A 6,361-nucleotide genomic window follows, 5' to 3' on the forward strand; every position below is an offset into this window, starting at 1 on the left:
AAAAGTGGAAATTATAAATAATCAAACATAGGTCTTTGACTCTCTTTCACTAATCCAAGTCGATTGATATTCTTCAAACATAATTTTAATGGAATTTATGTTAAATCGGAACAATAATGACTTTTGGTGTTCTCTTTGACTATTTAAATATAAAATGGAAAGAGTTCATGGGATTCTTAAGCAAGCTCAAAAAAGGCTTCATGAAATGGTGTTTTCAGACATTTCTATGTGTCCAATTTTATGTTGTAAGATTGTAGGACAACTTATAATCATAATTTCCAAACACCCAACATTTTTCACACAGTTCTGTTTTCTTTTAATTACAACCTCAGACCAAAACAATACATTCCCAACTATCAAAACTTAAGGACAGCTGTTTTCTAAATAATGGTGGGAAATGGATGATTTTGCAGTTTGTAATATTCGAATCAAAATTGATTGTATAAATTTACAGATTTAAAGTTTGAGTGTTGGTTTATTAGGCTTCAATTCAAAGAAAAAAAAAAAGATTGTATATCCTGAAAATGGAACTTTACATCTATTAGATGTCATCTCAAAACTAACTTTTAAATTGAATTTATATTTTATAAAGAAAAATAACTTCATATTAATTAACAGAAAACACTATTTGATACAAATATTGTTTAAAATATAATTTGTACACTTAGCCCTAGTCTGTCCTCTGATTTTTTATTAACCTAAAAATGATTATAAAATAATATTTATTCTAAGTATTTTTAACAATTTGACAATGAACGCTATCACCCTTGTAATTGTTGGTGCTCGAACTCATGACCTCTAGGAACATTAACGATTTATTTAACCACTGAAATAATTTGGTTTGTGATACCTTTGAAAATTTTAAATTATAATATATTTTAAATATTTTTTATATTCCTATTGATTATTTTGACCCCTAAAATCTTATAAGTTTGTCACTCAAATAAAATCTTGTGTTTATCCATATGCACAATACTATCTATTTTAAGGTTAAACTCCAATATTTTCAGCAACAAAGGAAGTTAAACTCTAAAATTTAAACTTACATCTTAAACACTAAATTATAACTCATAACCCATAAATTATAAGCCTTAAGTTACATCTTAAACACTAAATTATAACTCATAACCCATAAATTATAAAACTTAAGTTATAAAATCATAAATCTTAAATAAAATAAATTGTATTAAAATAAATAAAATTATATAAACTAAATATCAAATTTATATTTGATTATTTGTTTGATATTATAAAAACTAAATTTCAAAGTTATATTTGATTATTTGTTTGGTTTCATCATCTTTGTTGTTGTGTTAACCTTTTCTAGAAAACCCATGCAAGGTTTAGGTACCTACCACATGGGTCATATTGCCCTACAAGTTGTCAATTATTTTGGTGGTTAAAGCCTCAACAAACAATCAAAATTCATGGGTTCTTTCAAGAAAACAATGCACCCTTAAACAAAATCATTCATACAAGTTTGCTAGCTGTTGCTAATGACATTTCACTCTTTATGATCCATCATCAAAACTAAAAAAAAAATGGATGAGACTGATAGAATAAGAAATTATTATGGGTAAAATACACAAATGGTCCGTCGACTGTAGAGTCTTTCTTTGTTGAGTCTCATAACTATTAAAAATTATGAAACAATCCTTTGACTATGGGACATTATTTTGTTAAGTGTCTTAATTACTAAAAGTTATAAAATGGTCCTTTGACTATATGACATTATTTTGTTGAGTCCATTGATTATTAAAAGTTACAAAATAGGCACTTGATTCATATGTTCCAAACTTGTCATTTTCTGTTAAAAATTTAACTGCAGTCTAAGTGGACGTTAACTTACTGCATGTGATATGATAAATTTTGATCTCAAGATCTCAAACGATTATCATATCTCAATCAAAATGTTAACGACCATCTCAGGTTGTTATCAATTTTTTAACGAAAAAATGAGATGTTTGGAACATATGAATAGTCAACTGACTATTTTGTAGCTTTTAATAATCGAAGAACTCAACAAAACAACGTCCTATATTTAAAAGATTATTTTATAATTTTAAAAATGAGAAAACTCACTCGATATCATTATATATTTGAAAGACTCACTACAGCAAAAGTGTTCTGTAGTGGCATTTTTAGCGACGTTTAAATAGTAAACGCCACAATATTTTGAAATATAGTGGCGTTTATAATCCATACGTTGCCAAATGACAATATAGCGACATTTCTTCAAAAAATGCCGCAATAGAGTGGTAATTTAGCGGAGTTTATGGCACAAATGCCGGTATAGAGTTATTTATAGTAGCGTTTTATCAACAAACGCCGCAAAAGAGTAGTCATTTAGCGGCGTTTGTATAAAAACGCAGCTATTGAGTATTAATGGTGCGACGTTTTTTTATAAACGTCGCAATATGGTTGTTTTTAGTGGCGTTTTATGTACAAACGCTGCAATATAGTGACATATAGTGGCGTTTTAACAAGAAACGACAATAGAGAAGAAATTTTATGGCGTTTTAGGCCAAACGCCACAATATATCAGTAATTTAGTGGCGTTTATACCTCAAACGCCGCAATAATTAATACTTTCGCGTCGTTTTTAGACAAACGCCACAATAGTATTAATCAATAGTGGCGTTTTTTATAAACGCCGCAAAAGTATGTGATATAGTGGCGTTTTTTTAAAACGTCGCAAAATGTTAAATATATGGTCCTCTTTTTCTCTTACCTGAACCCTAAAATCATTTCAACTCTTCTTCCCTCAAACTTTCTTCTCTGGTACAACAACAGGCTGAGCACGATTCCAAGTGACGTCGTCTTTTGAAAGCCACGGCGACCAAATCTACCCTCTGATTGCAAAGTTGAAACAGTTATGGGAAGGGGTAATTTATTTTGTTGTTAGGTTTTATTTTGCATAACTTGTGGGTTAATTAAAATGTATATTTGTTAATTAGATAAAGCTACATATATCAGTCAGTTTAGCTGATGTAGAGTAGAAATTAAATATGTAAAATCATTTTTATCTAAATAAAGGTAATTAGTGCCACATATAGCGGCATTTTTTAATAAACGCCGCAACAGATTAGTACTTTAGCGGTGTTTCGAGAAAAATGTCGTAATAGGGTTAACATATAACGACGTTTTGGTATCAAACGCCGTAAATAATTCGGACTTTAGTGGCGTTTTGATAGAAAATGCCGCAAATTTTTTTATTTAAACGTCATTAACTTTAGACATATAGCGGCGTTTTTTAATAAACGTCACAATAGATTAGTACTTTAGCGGTGTTTTGATAAAAAACGCCGCAAATGATTCGTACATTAATGGCATTTAGATAAAAAAACGCCGCAAATGTTTTTTTATTTAAACGTCATTAACTTTATACATATAGCGGCGTTTTTTAATAAACGCCGCAACAAATTAGTACTTTAGCAACGTTTTGACAAAAATGTCATAATAGGGTTCATATATAGCGATATTTTGGTAACAAACACCGCAAATGATTCGTACATTAGTGGCGTTTAGACAAAAAAATGTCGCAAATATATTTTATTTAAACGTCATTAACTTTAGACATATAGCGGCGTTTTTTAATAAACGCCGCAATAAATTAGTACTTTAGCAGCGTTTTGACAAAAACGTCGTAATAGGTTGCACATATAGCGGCGCTGTAGTAACAAACACCGTAAATTAACGATACATTTATGGTGTTTTGACAAAAAACGCCGCAAATGTTTTTAACATTAGTTGCGTTTATAATTAAAAACACCGCAATTGGTTATCCTTCAGTGGCGTTTGTATTGTTAAACGCCGCAAAGTCTGTTTTAATTCACCATTTGCCCTAGCCATTTTTCCATCACGATTTTCCTTTCCATCTCATTCACTGCTGTCCTTCACTACGCCCAGCATCCTTCGCCTCCAACGTCATTGCTTCCAACAATCTTCGGTCGAGAACTAAAATCCAACCCAACATTTCTTAACCCTTCTTCCCTTGTTTCCCTTCAATTTCTCTCTGATTTCAGACTGGGGAAAAAATTACGCGACGAAAACGAGAAGCTTTTCGCGATACCCAGGTTAGGCTTTCTTTCTCTTAGTAGTTGATTCAAAGGGCATGCATGTAATGCATAGGTTGGTTGCAGTGACTAGTGAAAATTGATCCATTTTCACATGTTAATCACACTTTGACTTTATTTTAACCAATTAAGGGTTGTGAGACTCGATTATAGTTTTCTGGTTCTTGCAATGGTTTGTTTTGTTATCATTACGACAAAGATGCTAACAATGTTCGAATTCATAACTCTTCCCAGAAACTGCGTTTTATGTTGTCTGGTTTGAATAAATTCTTTTCTTTCCCTATTCTTTAGCAGCGTTTTCTTAGAATTTATATCAGGTAGATCCAAAAATAGGTACTACAAGAAAGACCACATTATGCAGGCCAAGAATGAAATCAAAACTCAAGGAGAGGTATAATGTAGGGATGAACATATGCTTTCTTCCTGAGACGGAAGATGTGGTTTGAAAGTCATGAGTATCATGATATTTCAGAATATGGCATGTTGAAACCCGGTTCTAGGTGCAGTTTTGTGCATCATCATTTGTCCAATATTTGTATGGGACTCATTTCCTCATTAGCTTAAACCTTGCTTTGAACCTCATTTTGCAAGAGTGCTTATTTACTTTACGAATGGTGTATTTTCTTGTATTATATTTGTTGTTATATTTGTTGTGCTTGTGAATGCATAAATTAATGTTACCTGTGCAAATGCTTAAAGTCTTGTTAAATACAAAAAATTTAGAACCCTGGTAGTGTTCCTCCTGCAACATCAAGGCTTTCACCCCTCCCTCCTGAACCATATGACCATGGTGCAACCGTAGATATTCCTCTTGATTCTGCCAAGGTATCCTAAAAGTTTCCATATGTTGAATGGCCAATTGTCATGTTTCTGGATATTATGTTTAAGCAAAAGACTTCTTTTGATATTTTTGTCTTGTCAAATCTAGGATTTGAAAGCTAGAGAGAAGGAACTTAATGCAAAAGAGCCTGAACTGAATAAGAGGGAACAAGTAATTTGTTATCATCTGTTTGCACTCGGGTGAGGCTTGCCAATGAATAATCAATTTGGTTCTTCCAATTTATTGTTTTTGGTATCATTTGTTATAAGTCATCCCTTTTGCATTAAAGTTCCAAATTATACACATTTCTGATGCAATTTAATTATTGCTATTTGCTCACAGAAATTGAAAACTGTAGTTTTGACTCTAAATTTCTGTTTAATTGTTTTATCTGTCTCAATGCTTGTAAAATATCTTTTTTCTGAATTCTTTTCCTTTTTGTTATGAAAATTCTAAATTATGCAATGACTTGATCCTTGAATGTTCTGATGCAATATGTAATTGTGTTATCTGTCAGGTGGTTTTACAATTCATATGCTTTCAGAAGAAATTATGCTCATAGTAACTAAATGTTATCTTTATATTTTGCAGGAATTGAAAAGGAAGGAGGATGCAATAGCACGAGGTAGGTTCCTTTTTCCCCGTTTTATCTCGATAACTTGTTTATTGCCAGGTAAGCTTGATTTTAACATATGTTCATGCCTTCTTCTTGGTAGCTGGAATTGTAATAGAGGAGAAAAATTGGCCACTATTTTTTTCCTATTATCCATCATGATATTGCAAATGAAATACCAATCCACCTGCAAAAGATGCAATATGTTGCTTTCACAACATTTTTATGTGAGTTCAAGTTCAGGTTTTTATGTTTCTTTCTTACATCATAATATTACTCCTATTATCCATAATGATATTGCAAATGAAATACTAATCCACCTAAAATAGATGTAATATGTGGCTCCTATTATCCATTGTTATATTTCTTTTGTGAGTATTTCTTGAGGTATTTTTTTATTAATAAAGTTGTGGAACTTGAAGTTTTACAGCAGCTTGCCTGAGTTAATAGCTCACTACATCCTGAATTCCTTATGGCGAATTTTGATCCTCTTAAACCTTCATCACTGAATCTTGCTTTCTTTTCGAAAAGCCTGACTAAAAATAGATACTTCAAGTAACAGTTTCTTACTTGCCTAGCCGTGTTGCAATTATCATGGTAGTCTGGTTCCTCTTGTTCCTGATGTTTATAAAATTTCTTTGATTTGGTGTAGAGATTTGATTTCAATAAGTATGTTGACATAAACTCTAGAAGACCATCCTGACGCTGCCCACATTGCAATCAACATGTTATGTGTGACTTGTACAATTTTATATTAAAACAAGCAGGGGAGAATGTATACACTAACTAACTATATACCAACTCTTAGTTTCAGAATCGGTTTACGTAAACCTTGCTTGTCAGTGATTTTTT

At 31.7% G+C, this 6,361-nt stretch overlaps 1 long non-coding RNA gene across 1 annotated transcript; it reads left to right on the plus strand.

The window, feature by feature from the left end:
• Positions 1–5,010: 5,010 nt before the first annotated feature.
• LOC120166869 lies at positions 5,011–5,735 on the plus strand. The gene is made up of 3 exons (XR_005519976.1): positions 5,011–5,067; positions 5,488–5,521; positions 5,613–5,735. It is a non-coding gene; the product is annotated as an uncharacterized LOC120166869 (long non-coding RNA).
• Positions 5,736–6,361: the final 626 nt, after the last annotated feature.

Source organism: Hibiscus syriacus, unplaced genomic scaffold, assembly GCF_006381635.1.
Source record: "Hibiscus syriacus cultivar Baekdansim isolate YM2019G1 unplaced genomic scaffold, ASM638163v2 tig00111648_pilon, whole genome shotgun sequence".
NCBI lineage: Eukaryota > Viridiplantae > Streptophyta > Magnoliopsida > Malvales > Malvaceae > Hibiscus > Hibiscus syriacus.